The following is a 21,520-nucleotide window of genomic DNA, read 5'->3' on the forward strand; positions in this document are numbered from 1 at the left end:
TTTGCAAAGAGCAGTTGCTCCAGAGCTTAGTAAATGAGGTAAGGCTTCACTTTGCAAAGAATACCCAATCACGTGCAAGGAAAATTTAGAAAAACGCACTTTTGCTTGCACATGATGGGATGATGCAAGTCAGCAGAGCTTCTGCTCATTTACTAAGCTATGGAGCAACTTGCAAAGTGCACAGTCTATTTGCCTTTAGTAAATCAACCCCTTGGTGTGCAGTTTTTCATGCACATTAGCATGCGCTTGCGGCTTATTTGCTGTGCTTATTTAGGAATTATTTATGATTTTGCACTTACTGTACATGCACTAGCATTGCGTTTGTGTGCGTTTACATGTATTTTTCTTACATACGCATTTCTCCTGCATTTAAAAATGCATTCGACTTCATCTGGTGTAAACAAGCTGTTACTCTTTTTAGAATAGTTCATATTCCCATCGCACACCTTCCTGGGTATAGGCACATCCAGGGCTTTTTTTCTCAGAGAATAGGTGCAGGAACTCCTCCCTTCTGAGTCACCCCTTGACTCCACCCCCCTACCCACCCCCGAGCACCGTTCCTTGGTTTCACCTCTTACCCACCTCCCAGTACCACCCCTTTTAGAGAATTAACGATAATAAGAAAGGCAATATAATAGATCTAGAAACAATGGACACCCCAGTGACAATAGATCCACCGCTGCAACAATGGACTTCCAACATCAAGCATCAATAGACTCTCCAGCAGCCAGCAGCATTAGACCCTTCCATAAACAGTAGATCCCTCCCAGCAATGATTGATTCCCTGCAACATGATACCCCACCAGCAACAACAGACTTCCCCAGCAACAATAGACCATCTGCACAAATAGATCCCCTCCAGCAGCAAATAGATCCCCTCCAGCAACAAATAGATCCCCTCCAGCAACTCTAGATTCCCCAGTAGCCAGCATCAATAGACCCTCCAGCAGCCAGCAACAAAGATCCCTCCCTCAACAATAAATGCCTCCCAGCGACCACTGACCCACCAGCAACAAAAGACCCACCCCAGCAACAATAAATCCCCATGAGCAACAAAAGACCTCCCCAGCAACAATAGACCCCCATCCTCTGCAAAAATAGCAGCAATAGATTCCATATTAGCCAGCATCAATAGACCCTCCAGCACACCCCAGTACCCCTTGCCATTACATACATTCAGTTCTGGAGGTGCCGGGACTGCGTTCCCCCACGTTCCCGCTGAAAAAAAGCCCTGGGCACATAAGTTGTGGGTGCTGCAGCGATCACCAGCTGGACACTGGATCTATCACAGATACATACTGTACATATTCGCCAGCACACCAAGGATCTTGCACAGCAGTCCAAAGAAACTTTTTATTGCAAAAGGATCAAATCAGGATAGGTGCAACGTTTCTGAGTCACGCAGGACCCCTTCATCATCACATGCCTGACAAAGGGGTCCTGCCTGACTCCGAAATGTTGCACCTATCTTGAATGGTTCCTTTTGCAATAAAAAGTTTCTATGGACTGCTGTGTAAGATCCTTGGTGTGCTGGTGAATATGTATGCATCTGTTACTCTTTTTATTCTCCCCCTAGATCATTTAAAAATGTTAATTTTAAAATGATATTTACTGTATGGTGCAGTCTGTCATTGGCATTCAGGTGATTTTAAAGGTTTCTTTTTTTTTTTAACAAACATTTTATACTTACCTGCTCTGTACAATGGTTTTGCACAGAATGGCCCCAAACTTCTTCTAGGGTCCCCCGCTGGCGTTCTTGGCTCCTTCTCTTCTCAGATGCCCCCATATCACATCTCTCGCTAGGTGGGCACTTGTACTGGCTCGATCCCAAGCTGGGCTGTGTGCTTCTATTGACACACAGCAGGGCTCCACCCTGCCTCTCACTCCATCGTCACAGGATTTGATTGACAACAACAGGAGTCAATGGCCCCTGCTGCCATGTCTTGGGTTAGGAACTTGACCGGCCTGCACAGAGTCCTGACCTCAACCCAATAGAACACCTTTGGGATGAATTAGAGTGGAGATTATGAGCCAGGCCTTCTCATCCACATCAGTGCCTGACCTCACAAATACGCTTCTGGAAGAATGGTCAAACATTCCCATAGACACACTCCTAAACCTTGAGGACAGCCTTCCCAGAAAAGTTGAAGCTGTTATAGTTGCAAAGGGTGGGCCAACTCAATATTGAATCCTACGGACTACGACCGGGATGCAATTAACCACTTATATAGATATACTGCGGCAGGGCGGCCCCACTGCGCAAAATTACATACCTTTACCTGATTTTTGTACACAGGGCCCGGGGCGCACGTGCGTGTGCCGCTGGCGACCCACTCCCACTGTGATTGGACACATCAGGGACCCGCTGATAGTTCGCAGGAAAGGCAGAATGCCATCCTGTCAGAGAGGAAGATGGAGATCCTGTTTTTCTGCTAAGCAGAAACATGGATCTCTGTCTTCCTCCAGTTAAGCCACCCACCACACAGGTAGAAAGCACTCCCTAGGAAGACACTTAACCCTTTGATCGCCGCTGATGTTAACCCCTTCCCTGCCAGTGTTATTAGTACAGTGACAATGCATTTTTTTTAAGCATTGATCACTGTATTAGTGTCACTGGTCCCCATAAAAGTGTCAGTTAGGTGTTAAATTTTCCGGCACAATGTCACAGTTGCTGATTGTCGCTATTACTAGTAAAAAAAAAAAAAAATTCCATAACAATATCTTCTAGTTTGTAGCCACTATAACTTTTGCCAAAACCAATCAATATACACTTATTGCAATTTTATTTATTTTTTTTTTTTACCAAAAAATATGTAGCAGAATACATATTGGCCTTAATTGATGAATAAATTAGATTTTTTTTTTATTTTTTTTATTGGATATGTTTTATAGCAGAAAGTAAAAAATAATGTTTTTTTTTTTCAAAAATTGTCGGTCTTTTCTTTTGTTAATAGAGCAAAAAATAAAAATCGCAGAGGTGATCAAATACCACCAATAGAATGCTCTATTTGTGGGAAAAAAAGGACATAAATTTTATTTGGGTACAGCGTCGCACGTCCACGTAATTGTCAGTTAAAATAACGCAGCGCCGTATCACAAAAAATGGCCTGGTCATGAAGGGGTGGTAAATAAAGAAAAAACAATATAGCGTATACAATTGCGATAATAGGAACCCGTCTAAAGGGATGCAGACCCAGCAGATTTCCTCATTAGTGCTCTGCATCTGCCACAGCTGATAGACTAAAATAATAGACGGTGGAGGTGCAGTAGACATTGCATATCTAGATTTTAGTAAGGCTTTTGACACTGTCCCACATAGAAGACTTATCAATAAACTGCAGTCATTGAGCATGGACTCCCATATTGTTGAGTGGATTAGGCAGTGGCTGAGTGACAGACAACAGAGGGTTGTAGTCAATGGAGAACATTCAGAACAAGGTCATGTTACAAGTGGGGTACCTCAGGGATCTGTACTGGGACCAATTTTGTTTAATATCTTCATAAGTGATATTGCAAAAGGCCTCGATGGTAAGGTTTGTCTTTTTGCTGATGACACAAAGATATGTAACAGGGTTGATGTTCCTGGAGGGAAACGCCAAATGGAAAAGGATTTAGGAAAACTAGAAGAATGGTCAGAACTCTGGCAACTGAAATTGAATGTGGATAAGTGCAAGATAATGCACCTGGGGTGTAAAAACCCAAGGGCAGAATATAGAATATTTGACACAGTCCTGACCTCAGTATCTGAGGAAAGGGATTTAGGAGTAATTATTTCAGAAGACTTAAAGGTGGGAAGACAATGTAATAGAGCAGCACGAAATTCCAGCAGAATGCTTGGATGTATAGGGAGAGGTATAAGCAGTAGAAAGAGAGAAGTGCTTATGCCGCTGTACAGAACACTGGTGAGACCTCACTTGGAGTATTGTGCGCAGTACTGGAGGCCATATCTCCAGAAGGATATAGATACTCTAGAGAGAGTTCAGAGAAGAGCTACTAAACTAGTACATGGATTGCAGGAAAAAACTTACCAGGAAAGGTTAAAGGACCTTAACATGTATAGCTTGGAAGAAAGAAGAGACAGAGGGGATATGATAGAAACTTTTAAATACATAAAGGGAATCAACTCGGTAAAGGAGGAGAGCATATTTAAAAGAAGAAAAACTACCACAAGAGGACACAGTTTTAAATTAGAGGGGCAAAGGTTTAAAAGTAATATGAGGAAGTATTACTTTACTGAGAGAGTAGTGGATGCATGGAATAACCTTCCTGCAGAAGTGGTAGCTGCAAATACAGTGAAGGAGTTTAAGCATGCATGGGATAGGCATAAGGCTATCCTTCATATAAGATAGGGCCAGGGACTATTCATAGGATTCAGATATACTGGGCAGACTAGATGGGCCAAATGGTTCTTATCTGCCGACACATTCTATGTTTCTATGTTTCTATGAAACCACTCCCATTTAACCCACTCAGCACAGAGGCACAAACATGGATTTCTTCAGAATAACAAAAAAGGTAGGAATCTGCAACAAAGAATGATAAAATCCTTGCAATGTACAGAGATCACCCAGAGGGGAATGAAGGCCATTTGACCCCTGTAGGGAAAGAGAGCCTTGACTGATGGGGCATGGCCAGGAGTTGGGATCAATCAGGAGGCTATATGGGTCAAAAGGATTGGATGGAGCATTGGGTATGGGGATGGGCCTGAGCTCAGTTAAGAGGACCTTCCCAAGGAATTCTGGGTCTTTTTGAGAAGAATCGTGGTGAAGAGCTGCCAATCCCCCCGCCCTGTTCGGTCGGTCTGTGACAGCTTTCGGGGCGGTTTTGACCTTGCCAGCACTAAAGTTCCGGTAATGAGTTACGCCATTATTTGTAAATTGGGGGTAGGCTGTCTGTCAGGCATTGATGGTAAGGATAGACCCTCCCCCTTACCCCTTTTTGGAAGTTATGTTAATGACTAAGAGTGCTCACAGTACAACTGTGACTGGCACTTGTCTAGACATGTTCTGGTTTGTTATTGGAAAATAAATAAAAGCTGTGGCCTTGCCCTTTCCAACTTAATCGTGGTAAGCGTGGTCTTTTATAAGGGGAAGGGGCAAGGGGGTGTTGGGTTATTATGTTAACTTTGTTTCTGGGCCTATGCGCCTCAGCAGTCATGTTTTTTTCTCAACAAAAGTGGAATTACGCTTTAAGTGTTGCATGACTGGGTAATTGTCATTCAAAGTATGACAGTGCTGAAAATAGAAAAATGGCCTGGACTGGAGGGGGGTGAAAGTGTCCGGACTTGAATTGGTTAAGCAATTACAGCAAAATATTTTAAATTTTTATTTTGAATAAAGGTTTAAACCACATAAATAAAAGCTGACGTTGTAAGTATCCCCACCATTGAAATATGGTTGTCCGTTCCCATGGGACTGTTACTTTTGCTGGACACTTCGTCTGCATGTAAATGTGGAAAAATATATAAATAAAGGCATGTGAAAAAAAAAAAAAAAAAGGATTTCATACACTGAATACTATCATTACAGGTGTTAACCACAGTTTCCAGAATACAATATTCTCAATTGAATGTGGTCCAGTCTGTTTTGTGGGTTGGTAAGGCTGCTTCTTTGGGGTTTTCAGCTGTTTGAAAACTTTTCTTGAACTTTTATCACTGTTAGACATTTGGGAAAAAAAATAAAAAAATCTAAAGTTGATGTGGTATCTTTTCCCGTTACACAACTTTTTATAAATGATGTAATATATATATATATATATATATATATATATATATATATATATATATATACTGTATATACATATATATAATGTATATACACGCTTTTTATTTTAGATATGCTGTATATACAGTATCTACTATAGTAGATTTGGTATTTTAGGCCCCAAACTTCGGTGGTAGATATTTAGATACTCCTGACCCTTTGTAGAACCACTGCGCCCTCTTCCCTTCTTAGGCTCTGTTCACGCCTGATCGCGGGCTGAATTGCGCTGATCCGCTCGCTAATTTAAATCACTGCAAAACACGGGAAGCATTCGTGATGGCATTACTTACTAATGGCACCCTAATCATGCAGTGATTTTGCTGCGATTGTCATGCGGTAAATCGTGCCGCAATTGCAACGCACAACGTAGTTTAAAATGGAACATGAGATTCTTTAGGGCAACAGCGTCGCGTATTGCGATTCTGCCCACGATCAGGTGTGATTGGCAGGGGAAGAGTGGGCCCCCCCCAGGCCACTCTGATGCCCCATATAAAGGCTGCACTGCTTCTGCCACAGACATGCCTTAAGGATTCCTGGTGAAGAGAAGTAGAAAGTCCACACTGCTGACCTACTGACTGCGGGATAAAGACAAGGACAGAGAGCAGCCCCCCCCCCCCCCTCGTATAAGACTACCCCCCTTCCGAGGCAGCCCAAAAAATAATGTATGAACCGTAGCGGAGTATAAAGTTTGAGGACTAATTTACATGGCCCAAAACGAATGTCCCTAATAATCTCTCAACCTGTTGGACGTGCGGTAATAATGGTTGTACCGTAGCGGAGTAAAAAATGTGAGGACTACCGTACTTTAACCACTTTACCCCCAGCCACTGTGCTGCTACTGCGGCACAGTGGCTCGTTCCCGTCCAGCGACGTAGACCTACGTTGCTGGATTCCTCCCCCTGTAGGCGGCGCTTGCGCGCCGCCGGAGGCGCGCTCCCGCTGTTTTCATTCACAGTGGGAGTCGGGCCAGGGGAGGAGCGGCGATCGTCGGGGAATCGAGTGAGGAGATCTGCCCGCCTGTGTAAACAGAGCGGGCGGATCTCCTAAGTGACAGGGACTGACAGATCGGAGTGTTCAGCATAGCTGAACATCCGATCTGTCCTTCTGTCACTCAGTCACCTCCCCCCCCCCACACGTCAGTAAGCACCAGGCATACATTAACCCCTCCCTCTCCAATAAAATTAACCCCTTCACTGCCAGTGTCATTTTTACAGTAACAGTGCATATACAGTATATAGCACTGATTACTGCAGTAATGTCACCGGTACCTCCAAAAGTGTCAAAAATGTCAGTCAAGGGTCCGATCTGTCCGCCGCAATGTCGCAGTCCCGCAAAAAAAATCGCAGATCGCCGCCATTACTCGTTAAAAAAAAAACACCAAAAATGACAGAAATCTTTCCCTTAGTTAGTAAACGCAATAACTTTTGCGCAAACCAATCAAAATACGCTTATCGTGATTTTTTTTACCAAACATATGTAACAGAAAACAAATTGGCCAAAAATTTTAAAAAAATTAGATTTTTACATTTTTTTGGGGGGGAATTTCATATAAAAAAATGTTAAAAATATTGTTATTTTTTCAAAATAAATGTTTTTTTTGTTTATAGCGCAAAAAGTAAAAATCGCACAGTTGATCAAATACCACCAAAAGAAAGCTCTGTTTGTGGGACAAAAAGGACGTAAATTTCGTTTGGGTATGGCTTTGCACGACCGCGCAATTGTCAGTTAAAGTTGCACAGCGCCGAATCGCAAAAAGTGTCCTGGACGTAAGACAGCAAAATCCTCCGGTGGTAAAGTGGTTAAATGCCCCAAAATGAACGTCCCTATTAACCTCGCAACGCGCTGGACATGCGGTAATACTGTATGTACCGTAGCTTTGGCTACATACAGTATACCGCGCTGAGCCAATCACGGTGAGTGATGTATTCTATTATTGAATACAAATCCTGCTCGGATTGGCAGAGTCAGAGAGGCGGGCTGATGATGTTACTCTCTCTGACTCAGCCAATCCGAGCATGCCCAGCGGGTTGAGAGATTATTAGGGATGTTAGTTTTGGGCCATGTAAAGTAGTCCTCACATTTTATACTCCGCATATAAGATGACCCCCTTATTTTTGGGGGATGTTTTTAAGGTTAAAAAGTTGTTTTATACACCGACATATATGATAAGTTCTTCTCCATAGGTACTCCTTGTTCCTATACTTAGTTTACTTCCCGAAAGTCTTTTTACTTGCAGCCTTGCAAATTATCAGTTGTACATCCATATTGGAACAAGTAAATAATCCTCCTCTTTCACATGCGATCACATTGCCGTAACAGGTTGCAATACTTGCCTGTGCAATGTGGCTGTGCTGTTTAGATACACTGCCCCTAGTGGTGCTTTAGGATAATGGTGTACAAGGGAATCGTACTGGCCATACCTCAAGATGCCATAGTCCAGTGATGGCAAACCTTGGCACCCCGGATGTTTTGGAACTACATTTCCCATAATGCTCATGCACTCTGCAGTGTAGTTGAGCATCATGGGAAATGTAGTTCCAAAACATCTGGGGTGCCAAGGTTCCCCATCCCTGCCATAGTCCATAGTTCAAAACTCCATAACACATGATTGCCCTAATATTGGGTCCCATTGGAGGGTGTTTTGCGGCTGGAAAAATAACTATATGATGGTACAGATCCTCACTGTCTGCTTCCCACAACGTTTTGTAGTACGCATCTGCGTTCTAGCTTTGGAAACTTTGTTCTAGTGACAAATTCTCTTTAAATGTGTCATTTACTGGCATGTCTATGCACATGCATTTATTTTAAAAAACATTGTGTTCTATCGTAGCTTGTTTGCTACAACCAAACACATCTGTCTAAATATTGAAAGCTGGAACGTGAACTTTTATTACATCTGTTTTTCTGCGAATGTCCCGGGCACATGATATGCCAGGGCCAAGCACACCCCCACTCACATACCAACCGACAGCCTACAGGACTTCCTCTGCCCCAGCGGGAGACCCAGAGAGGCGGAATCCCTGGGCGAGAGCATTGTTTTCCTGGTTTTATAAAAAGGGCATCAGTCTGTTATTGTAAGGTTTAGGTTTCCCATGTTGTCTCACAAGTGGCTGAGCAGGCGCAGCGTACACATACTGAGCTAAAACAACATCTCTGTGTCAGCGATTAGGTGGCATTGCAGTGCATAGAAAAAACAAAAAGTAACCAGATGGGACTTTAAGAGTGTTGAACTCCCTTTGAGTATAATTATAGATACACATACATTGGTAAAAGGAAAAATACTTTATTCAGATACAATCATTATTAGTTAAGTCCAGATATGGGGTACAACAGTTCCCCCTAAAAACAATAAATGGTATTGCACATCAACATTGTAACCCAAAAAGGGCACCCCTGAAACTCGAAACTCATCCCCTCATATGTAAACTGCATTGTATAACCGTGAACCCAGATATGTGGAGGAGGTGGGACTCATCCAACGCTTTTCGCCTTTGTTGACTTCTTCAGGGGTATTTTGGGGTGTAGTTGGGTATCTGGGAAAAAAAAATTAAAAAAGAAAAAAGGGTAGTACAAAACATTACATCTTATCAGTTACATCATCAATAACTTCCATTAAAGATATGTTTATATCAACTCATAATAGTGAAATAGATTGCAATTCAGAAAAAAAAAAATACAGGTACTCGTCTCTCTCTGGTTAGATCCCAAGTTAGACCAAGGCGTCAGAGGCCTAGGTGGACCAGAACACCTCCCAGCAAACAGGAGGGGGAGGGGACCATCCAGAGGTGCCCAAACGAGGCAGAAGCACTATCCATCCCACTGGTGCAAATGGGAGTGGCATCGGAGAGAAGGGACAGGGAGAAACAAAGGGACAAATAAATATACCGCCACAAGCCCAAATGACGCTATCTTGTGGATAAACCATAGAGAACATCTAGGCTGCAAAAAAAAATAAAAATAAATATCTTATTATGAGGACATTGCCAATGGTAAACTAGTACTCAAAATCTTTCCCTTACAAAATATCAGAAACAACGATTAATACATTGACAGATAGTTCCCCGTAGACAAAAGCTCCCTGATAACGCTTACACATTCTGGATTGGGCACCAATACCAATATTGGTATTATACCAATATCCCCCCCCAACCGCAGGCAAGTTAAACCTTTCAATACGTGGGAAAGCCAGTGGTGGAACTACCAGTGTCGCAGCAGTTGCGACTGGGCCCTGGAGTTCCACCACTGTGGGGGGGCCCGCCATTCTGCCACTGTGGGGGAGGGGGCAGTCACTGCGAGAGGAGGGGCCCGCTCTGTCACTGCTAGGGGGAGGGGGCGGTCACTGCGAGAGGAGGGGACCCGCCTGTCCTGTCACCGTGAGGGGAAGGGGCCTCCCCTGCTCTCCCGTTCTTTCACTGTGAGGGGAGGGGGCCCACCTGTTCTGTCATTGGCTCAGAGCCTGTACTGACAATCCCTCCTCCCTCGCACAGACAGCCGATCTTCTCCTCCCGCCCCTCTCCTGTGTGCACAGTGGGAAGGGTGAATGATCACATTCAGCTGCTGAGCTTCACCCTCCCCGCTGTGCACACAGGAGAGGGGCGGGAGGAGAAGATCGACTGTCATCTATCTGAGTGAGGGGGGAGGGACCGTCAGTACAGGCTCTGAGTCTAAGCTTTATGAGAGAGACACTCTCAGCTCAGAGTACTGCTGATGGGCACTGATAGGCAGCTTTGAGGAGCACTAAGTGGCACTAATAGGCGGCATTGAGGAGCACTGATAGGTGACACTGATAGGCAGCACTGATGGGCACTAATAGGCGGCATTGATGAGCGCTAAGTGGCACTGATAGGCACTGATAGGCGGCATTGATGAGCACTGATAAGTGGCACTGATAGGCAATACTGATGAGCACTGATAGGTGGCACTAATAGGCCGCATTGATGAGTACTAATAGGCGGCAGTGATAGGTGCCATTCATGAGCACTGATAGACAGCTCTGATAGGCGCCATTCATGAGCACTGATAGGCAGAACTGATAGGCGACACTTATGTTGGTTAACGGCTCTCCTTTCCTCACACAGACACAGCGTGGGAAGAAAGGAGTACTGATAACCGACAAGTCTGTTTACATGTGATCAGTTGATCACATGGTAAAGGGCCACTGCGATTGTCCGTAGAACGCAGGCACGTGGGAGGCAGGATTCTGGGGGGGGGGGGGGGGATGTCCATGGAGGCCCTCCCAGAACTGAAATCCCAGAGCTCGGATGGAAGGGGGGAGGGGTGGTCAGGGGGGCCCTTCATGGTTTCTTGCACTGGGGCCCTGAAGGTTCTAGTTACACCTCTGGAGGAAGCCGCCCTCTGTCTAGGACGTCATCAGGGATGTATCTTTACCAGAGGAGACGGACCCGATCTTTCTGAAAAGACTTTCACACATCACAAATCGTAAAGAACATTTTCAAACAATAATATTTATTGTAAACATCTTGGACAGAAAGAAAATGCTATGGATATTACATTAACCTCGATTTCCGAGATATATGGGAATGAATAGGTTGTAAAAAATTGAGAGAATTTTTACAGAAATGATTAATAACGAATGTATTCATTCAGGCCTGGGGACAGTTTATACCCTTTCTATAAATCCATTGTTCCTAAAATCCATAACTTTTTTTTTTGATTGACAAATAAATAAATTTAAAGTGGTTGTAAACCTAAGACATGAAAAATAAACAAAGCATTTCCCTCTATAGTGTGTACTTGTCTCAATCCAGAGCACTAAGTGTCACTTCTGCCTCGGTCCTCTGCTATCAACATGAATCACTTCTGACAAGTCTTCCTGACACCAAGAGATAAAAGGTGACGGGGAGGGACCTCCAGCACACAGCCTGTGATTGACAGCCTCAGCTCTGTTCCTGTGTGCTCTGTGAACGGGAGTGTTTCCCTTTCCTCCACGCAGCTCCTACTGAGCTCTGCAGATTGTAATTTCAGCTCACTGTCCCCTGCTTTCTGAAAGCTCAGTAAAGCTGTATAAATTCTGCACTTTGAATAGGTGTCCCGCAAAAAAATCACAGATCGCCGCCATTACTTGTAAGAGAAAAAAAAAGCAATAAAAAATGACATAAATCTTTCACGTAGTTATTAGACGCGATAAGTTTTGCACAAACCAATCAAAATATGCTTATTGCGATTTTTTTTAATCAAAAATATGTAGCAGAAAACAAATTGGCCTAAAATATTTAAAAATTAGATTTTTACATTTTTCTTTTGAGAATGTTATATAGCAGAATGTGAAAAATATATATATTTTTTTTTTTTTCAAAATTGTCGCTCTTTTTTTTGTTTATAGCGCAAAAAATAAACATTGCACAGGTGATCAAATACCACCAAAAGAAAGCTCTATTTAAAGCGGAGTTCCAGCCATTTACTCACCTGTCCAACGGTCCAGCGATGCGGCCGCCGGAAGCCTCGATCCTCTCCCTCGGCGCCGGCATCACTGCTGTGGGCACCCGGCTGTTACAGTTTGCGGCTTCACAGCCGGGTACCCACTGCGCATGCGCGAGTCGCGCTGCGCGCCGTGATTGGCCGGCAATCTTCTGGGACCTCTGACGTGTCCCAGAAGATTGCAGGGAGGGAGGAGGAGAGGAGAACTTCCGCTCAGGGCGCCGCGGCGCTCCGAGCGGAAGTGGGAGCGGGTACCTGTCAAAACTAGGTACCCGCTCCCCCCCCCAAAAAAATGACATGCCAAATGTGGCATGTCGGGTGGTCAGGACTCCCTAAAGTGGAAGTTCCACTTTTGGGTGGAACTCCGCTTTAAGGTCATCAATTTTATTTGGGTACAGTGTCGCATGACCACGCAATTGTTCGTTAAATAACGCAGTGCCAAATCGCAAAATAGGGCCTGGTCAGGAAGGGGGCAAATCCTTCCAGGGCTGAAGTGGTTAATCTTAACTACTATGTTACTATCTCTGTGTATCACCTGAGGCCAGTCACTTCACTGGGTAGATGTAAGGGTCTACAAACACTTTAATGGGAAAGTACAGCAATTGTGTGCACATACCTCCCAATTTTTGGAGATGGGAATGAGGGACACCTATTATTAAAAGTACAGCCGTTGCCAAAAGTTTTGATAATGACACAAATATTAATTTTCACAAAGTCGGCTGCCTCAGTTTTTATGATGACAATTTGCATATACCCCAGAATGTTATGAAGAGTGATCAGATGAATTGCAATTAATTGCAGTTTCTTTGCCATGAAAATGAACTTAATCCAAAAAAAACACCTCCACTGCATTTGTGAAGAAGGCTTCAGGGCACCAAAGAACGTCCAGCAAGCGCCAGGACCGTCTCCTGCAGTTGGTTCAGCTGCGGAATCGGGGCACCACCATTGCAGAGCTTGCTCAGGGATGGCAGCAGGCAGGTGTGAGTGCATCTACACCCACAGTGAGGAGAAGACTTTTGGAGGGTGGCCTGGTGTGAAGAAGGGCAGCAAAGAAGCCTCTTCTCTCCTGGAAAAACATCAGGGACAGACTGATATTCTGTAAAAGGTACAGGGATTGTACTGCTAAGGACAGGGCTGGTGCTTCCACTAGGCAAACTAGGCAGCCGGAAAGGGGCGGCAGTGGGGGAGGAAGAAGGGACAGAGGAAGATGCCAGGTGTCTGGGGCAGTGGCAGAACTACCAGGCCCTGGCTTTCCACCATTGTTGGGGGAGCCCCAAGGGGCAGGAAAGGAGGCCACCGGAGTGCTAGCTGCATATTGATCCTCTTCGTCTGGAGCTGAGCGGCCTAATCCCTGGGCGGGAAGTGAATCTCTAATCTGAGCTGGTGGGCAGCTGCTCATTTCCCTGGGTCGGTATTAAGCATGGAGTGGAGGAGAGCTGAACCTGAGCCGGAGCTCGGCACTGGAGGGCAGCACCTTTACTGGAGCAGAAGAGACGAGGCAACGGAATGGTCTGAGGATGTTGGTGATGAAGGAGGTGCGGAGCTCTCTGACTGCTGCTTCTCCCTCCACCAGGAGCCGGTTGGAGCTGTGGTGAGCACTGTGGTCCAGGAGAGGAGCGTCCTGGGAGAAGGAATAAGCAGGATCATGGTGAAGGAGGGCAGAGTGCAGGCCACTCTCTTCATACTGCCCAGTAAGTGTCCCCAGAACAGGGAATCAGGGTCCCTGGGTGTGACATGGAGTATCCCTGGTATGAAAGAGAATTGCGGTCACCAGGTATGCCATGGGGAATCGGAGTCACCAGGTGTGACATGGGGGAGAGGGGTCACAAGTGTAACAGGGGTTTGGGGTCACCAAGTGTGCCATGAGGAATTTGGATCCCTGGGTGTGCCATTGGGGATTGAGGTCCCCAGGTGTGACATGGAGGAACATCAGGGTCCCTAGGTGTGACATGAAAAAACATCAGGGTCTCCGGGTATGACATGGAGGAACATCAAGGACCCCTGATGTGACATAGAGGAACATTGGGATCACTGGGTATGACAGCATTACATGGAGGAACCATCAGCTCAGGGTCACTGGATATGACATAGAGCAGTTTTTAACCCCTTCCCTTTTTATTTATTTTTGGGGGGGGGGGGCACAAGTAGCTGATCTTGCCTAGGGCATAAAACAGTCTAGCACCGGCCCTGGCTAAAGACTGGGGTAAAGTCATTTTCTCTGATTTCGGATTGTTTGGGATATCCGGAAAAAACCTTGACCGGAGAAGAAAAGGTGAACGCTACCATCAGTCCTGTGTCATGCCAACAGTAAAGCATCCTGAGACCATTCATGTGTGGGGTTGCTTCTCAGCCAAGGGAGTGGACTCACTCACAATTTTGCCTAAGAACACAGCCATGAATAAAGAATGGTCCAAAAACATCCTCTGAGAGCAACTTCTCCTAACCATCCAAGAGTAGTTTGGTGAGGGACAATGCCTTTTCCAGCACAATGAAGCACCTTGCCATAAGGCAAAAGTGATAACTAAGTGGCTTGGGGAACAAAACATCGAAATTTGGGTCCATGACCAGGAGGCCCCCCAGATCTTAATCCCATTGAGAAGTTGTTGTGGACAATCCTCAAGAGGCCGGTGAGCAAAAAAACCCCATAAATTCTAACTCCAAGCATTGATTATGCAAGAATGGGCTACCAATATTCAGGATGTGGCCCAGAAGTTGATTGACAGCATGCCATGGTGAATTGCAGGTCTTGAAAAAGAAGGATCAGCACTGCAAATAATGAATCTTTGCATAAACGTTGTTTATTGTCATAGACTTTGGCACTTATGAAATGCTTGTAATTATATTTCAGTATACCATAGTAACATCTGACAAGAAGATCTAAAAACACCGAAGCAGTATACTTTGTAAAAATAAATACTTGCGTGCGTCCTCAAAACTTTTAGCCACGACTGAATGTAGGCATAGGACAAACCCCATGCCACGCCATTTGTCTAAACTGGTAACCTGTGCAAATTTTTAAAGGATCGCCTATGGAGATTTTTAAGTACCAAACTTTGTCACCATTCAGTTAGTGTGCAGTTTTAACCACTTTAAGACCGGAAGGATTTGCCCCCTTAATGACCAGGCCATATTTTGCGATTCCGCACTGTGTTATTTTAATGGACAATTGCACTGTCGTGCGACGCTGTATCCAAATAAAATTGACGTCCTTTTTTCCCACAAATAGAGCTTTCTTTTGGTGGTATTTGATCACCTGTGCGATTTTTATTTTTTGCGCTATAAACAAAAAAAAAACGAAAATTTTGAAAAAAAACTATATTTTTCACATTCTGCTATATGACATTCTGAAAAAAAAAAAACTTAAAAATCAAAATTTGTTAACATTTTAGGTCAATTTATTTTCTGCTACATATTTTTGGTAAAAAAAAAAATCGCAATAAGCGTATTTTGATTGGTTTGTGCAAAAGTTATCGCGTCTACTAAGTACGGGAAAGACTTATGTCATTTTTATTGGGTTTTATTTGGGTTGTTTTTACTAGTAATGGGTGGCAATCTGAGATTTTTTTGCGGGACTGCGACATTGCGGCGGACAGATCGGACCCCTAACTGACATTTTTGACACTTTTGGGGGTACCAGTGACATTACTACAGAAATCAGTGCTAAAAATATGCACTGTTACTGTAATAATGACACTGGCAGGGAAGGGGTTAACAGTATAGGTGATCAAGGGGTTAAATGTGACCCTAGGGGAGTGATTCTAACTGTGGGGGGGGGGGGTGCGTAGCTTCTGAGATGACCATAGAGACATGTGATCCTATATAGAAGAATCACATGAGCTCTGTGATCATTTTAGGGAAGACGGTCGGCTGCGTTTACACCGTTCTTCTCTCTCTGCGGGGAACGATCGCGGGTGTCAAGCGGCAATCAGAGCCGCCTGACACATGCATCAGCTTACCTGCTGCCGAGTGGGGACAGGAGCGCGCCGCCACCGGCGCGTGTTTGTCCCCTAGCTTCCCGTAGATCTACGTCGGTTTGCGCAGGAGAGCCACCCTATAAATAGATGGCGGGTGGTCGGGAAGTGGTTAAAGCATGGACATGTTAGGTATCAATTTACTTGATGTAACAATATCTTTCACATTATAGAAAAATATTTGGCTAACTTTACTGTTTTCTTATTTTTTAATTCGTAAAAGTATATTTTTTTCCAAACAAATTGCGTTTGTAAGACCGCTGCACAAATACAGTGTGACATAAAGTATTGCAATGATGTCCATTTTATTCTCTAGGGTCTCTCGAAAAAAAATATATATAATGTTTGGAGGTTCTAAGTAATTTTCTAGCAAAAAATTACTGATTTTAACTTTTAAACAAGTTGCAGAAATAGGCCTGGTCCTTAAATGGTTAAAAACACGAGCTGGGTTTTCATTGAAACAGTGTACCGAATAAAAGCCTTTTATATCCTTCAAGTAAAACTAAAGCCCTTTTTTTTATTTTAGATTAGAGCAAGGAAGGTTTATAAACTGTTAGTTTTTTTGCCATTTTTTGTGTCCCCATTGGGGAGATTTTTCTTCACTTCCTGTCCCATAGCCAAAAAAAGGAAGTGAGAGGAAATGCCTCAAAAGAGAGGGAATCCCTTTTTGTCACCAGAACTGGTATCGGCATTGGAAGATTTCCCCTCTATTCTAGTGACACCCAAAATTTGGGATTTTCTTTCTCTTTCGGTGATAATGGTAAACAGGACAAACAGAGAGGGTGACACAGACAGCAAAAAAAACATGACATGGGGTTCTAATCCCTCTCCACTCTATCCAAACCCCTCCAAAAAAATGTTTTGCCTTTAGTTATACTATAAAAAATCTTGTGAAAATTATTAGGGAAGCTCTTTTAGTGGCAGAGTTATTGTCACGTTATCTGTTTTCATGATTCCAGGTTAGGAAAGGATTAGCCTGCATTGGAAGCTATCTCTGTGTCTTGGTGAGTTAAACAATCTTTGGATCTTCTCACTGACTCATTACATTTTACAGCCATTCTTGATATGTTACAAGAATATGCAACTGTGTTTCCTCTACATCTTATTAAAGCACCAGCATTAAAAAGAAGTCCTTGAGTCCTTGAGCAAAGTCCTTTGACTTTGCCTATGCTATGATGAAGTCATTCGTCTGCTGCAAGCTAAAGGAAGAATTTCCTCAGTCCCCTCAAATATTAAACAGACTTCAACGTTTGTAGCAAGTAGGCTGCGCTGCAGCAAGGACTGATCTGCGCCAGACCTTTGGTGAAGAGAACTGTGCAGACACCTGAGTTTACAGGCCGTGTCACCTCTAAGCTCGCATCTCCATCCTGCAAGTAGATGATGACCTTGGATGATGCCTGAACAAAGATGGCTCTATCCTTATGGAGAGAAAAACAGCTGAAGGCATTATTGGGGAGAGTACTGTGATCTTGAGGAGAGATTAACCACGTCCAGTCTGCCCTATAGCAATTTTACTGCTACAGGGCGGCACCTGTGCCTCAGATTATGTGTATGTATGTACAGTATCTCACAAAAGTGAATACACCCCTCACATTTTTATAAATATGTTATTATATATTTTCCTGTGACAACCAGTGGAGGTCGGTGTGTGGGGGGCGCAGGGGTGCCGCCCCCCCCATCCATGCGTCCGGGCCCCTAATCTGCATGCGGGGCGCCGGACGCATGGAGTTCAATGGGGCTTTTTTTTGAGTCACCTGATTAGAGCCAGAGGCTCTAATAGGCTTCAGAAAAGGGAGGACCCGGGGGCAGAGTAGTGCGCCCCGAGCCCACCCATTGTGTGACAATAGCGAATGAAAATTCGCTATGGTCACTCGGATCCTCCTCCTGGCCAATCCGGAAGCGGGTCCGACACCCGCTTCCGGATTGGCCGAAAGGCAAAAACCATGCCATTGGCCGAGGAGGAGGCGGGAGGACTCGAGGAGAGGCGGGGGGACTGAGGAGAAGCTGCCGCTGCATCAGGTAACTAGTGCTGGTCTGGGGGGGCATGCAACGCTGGTCACTCTGCATTGAAAAGGGGCATGATGATCTCTCTACATTGAAGGGGGCACACTGATCTCTCTACATTGAATGGGGGCACACTGATCTCTCTGCATTGAATGGGGGCACACTGATCGCTCTGCATTGAATGGGGGCACACTTATCTCTCTGCATTGAAAGGGGGCACACTGATCTCTCTGCATTGAAGGGGGCTCACTGATCGCTGGTCATTCTGCATTAAAAGGGGGCACGCTGGTCATTCTGCATTGAATGGGGGCACGCTAGTCCTTCTGCATTAAATGGGGGCACGCTGGTCATTCTGGATTGAATGGGGGCACGCTGGTCACTCTGCATTGAAAGGGGGCAGGCTGGTCTCTCTGCATTGAAAGGGGGCACGCTGGTCACTCTGCATTGAAGGGGGCACACTATACCCCTTTCACGCTTTTGTGACCTCAAAGTCACGCAATTTTTTACAGCGTTTTTTGCCGCAAAGAAATGCCTATTACATTTTTCTGTTTGCGCCCCCTCCAAAAAAATTTTGAACACCAGCCGCTACTGGTGACAACACTAAAGAAATTACACTTTGCTACAATGTGAAGTAGTGAGTGTACAGCTTATATAACAGTGTAAATTTGCTGTCCCCTCAAAATAACTCAATACACAGCCATTAATGTCTAACCCACTGGCAACAAAAGTGAGTACACCTCTAAGTTAAAATGTCCAAATTAGGCCCAAAGTGTCAATACTTTGTGTGGCCACCATTATTTTCCAGCACTGCCTTAACCCTCTTGGGCATGGAGTTCACCAGAGCTTCACAGCTTGCCACTGGAGTCCTCTTCCTCTCCTCCATGATGACATCACGGAGCTGGTGGATGTTAGAGACCTTGCGTTCCTCCACCTTCTGTTTGAAAATGCCCCACAGATGCTCAATAGGGTTCAGGTCTGGAGAAATGCTTGGCCAGTCCATCACCTTTACCCTCAGCTTCATTATATAAGCAGTGGGCATCTTGGAGGTGTGTTTGGGGTCGTTATCATGTTGGAATACTGCCCTGCGACCCAGTCTCTGAAGGTAAGTGATCATACTCTGCTTCAGTATGTCACAGTACATCTTGGCATTCATGGTCCCCTCAATGAACTGTAGATCCCCAGTGCCAGCTGCACTCATGCAGCCCCAGACTATGACACTCCCACCACCATGCTTGACTGTAGGCAAGACACACTTATCTTTGTACTCCTCACCTGGTTGCCGCCACACACGCTTGACAACATCTGAACCAAATAGGTTTATGTTGGCCTCATCAGACCACAGGACATGGTTCCAATAATCCATATCCTTAATCTGCTTGTCTTCAGCAAACTGTTTGCAGACTTTCTTGTGCATCATCTTTAGAAGAGGCTTCATTCTGGGACAACAGCGACCAATTTGATGCAGTGTGCGGCGTATGGTCTGAGCACTGACAGGCTGACCTCCCCCTCTTCAACCTCTGTAGCAATGCTGGCAGCACTCATACGTCTATTTCCCAAAGACAACCTCTGGATATGACGCTGAGCACGTGCACTCAACTTCCTTGTACGACCATGGCGAGGCCTGTTCTGAGTGAAACCTGTCCTGTTAAACCGCTGTATGGTCTTGGCCACTTTGCTGCACCTCAGTTTCAGGGTCTTGGCAAACTTCTTATAGCCTAGGTCATCTTTCTGCAGGGCAATATGCTCATACAAAGAAAGAGGGAAGACCAATCGTGCATTACCCCAAAAATAATTTATTATACATATGGTAAAACACTTACATACGCCCAATGATCAACAAGCTTCTGATGGAGGTTTTTGCGTGTGCCTGCAGCGCAGACCGCGAAGATGTGAAGGCGTGGATGCGTTTCCCCTCAGAAGGCGTTGACTGGGATTGGAGAATTGAGGAAGGTGTATATGCAACAGCCCTACATTGTGATAGAACGCCAGGATACCCTCTATGTGGGAAACAGCTTCTCAGCCCCTAATATCCATCCCTGTTGGTCCGTAGTGATCCATATTCAGGATAGAATTTTTTGGCTGATATTCGTTTAACATCTGGTAAGAGACCATTTTATCCATCTGCACGAGGTGTCTTAGTGTGTGCCGTGATTTAACCATAGCTTGGGTGGTGGTAACTGGATGCATCTTTCATGCGTTTTACTTGTCGATTCTGGTAAGGAGCTATTTCACCCGCTTGCTTTGAGGACACACTGCACTGCAAAGAGCTGTTACATACCACTGCCTTTCTAGAATAAGAATACCATCACTTTGTGTGGACTCGCATGTGTCAATTTTTCATTTGTGGACTATTTCACATATATTTATCACTAATCACTGTGCACTGTTGGTGTTGCACATCACATTTTGATTATTTTTGTATTATATACATTTTTATGTTGATTGTTTATGAATTTATACTATACATAGGGTGGAGTTTTGTCTCTTTATCTCTTTTTCACACTGACCTAGCTGATTCCTACCTGACCACTAAACAGACCTACCTGATTCCTACACTGGCCTACCTGATTCCTACACTGACCACTACACTGACCTACCTGCTTCCTACACTGACCACTAAACTGACTTACCTGATTCCACCACTGGCCACTACACTGACCTACCTGCTTCCTACACTGGCCACTACAGTGACTTACCTGATTCCTACACTGACAACTACACTAACCTAACCGATTCCTACATTGACCCCTAAACTGACCTACCCGATTCCTACACTGACCTACCTGACCCCTACACTAACCTACCTAACCACTACACTGACCTGCCTGACACTACACTGACCTGCCTGACCCTACACTGACCTACCTGACCCCTACACTGACCTATCTACACTGACTTACCTGACCCCTAAACTGACCTATCTACACTGACTTACCTGACCCCTACACTGACCTATCTACACTGATGTACGTAAATCTCTACGCTGACCTACCTGACCCCTACACTGACCTATCTACACTGACCTACCTGCCCCCTACACTGACCTACCTGACACATATACTAACCTACCTGACCAATACACTGACCTACCTGACCCTAACACTGACCTACCTGACCCCTACCTGCACTACTTAAACCCCCCCTGTCCCCCCTACACACAGTGCGATGATAGATCAGTATATCCATCATCCTCCTTACTTCTCTATGGCCTCTTCGTCCATCTGGTCAGAGCTCTCCCCAGCACCGGGTAGGCAGTATTGTCGCTCCTTGGTGTCCCCCGCCGGGTGCTAACAGCCACTGCACTTTTCCCATGATCTGCGCCGAACACCGCCCTGCCCCCTCCGC

The 21,520-nt window shown here is 44.9% G+C and overlaps 1 protein-coding gene across 2 annotated transcripts in view; it reads left to right on the plus strand.

Moving 5' to 3' along the window:
- The window catches only part of COLEC10 (collectin subfamily member 10), a 134,838-nt gene that overhangs the window by 64,946 nt on the left and 48,372 nt on the right, over positions 1 to 21,520 (plus strand). The window lies entirely within an intron of this gene.

Source organism: Pelophylax lessonae (assembly GCF_965119305.1).
Source record: "Pelophylax lessonae genome assembly, chromosome: 5".
Taxonomy (NCBI): domain Eukaryota; kingdom Metazoa; phylum Chordata; class Amphibia; order Anura; family Ranidae; genus Pelophylax; species Pelophylax lessonae.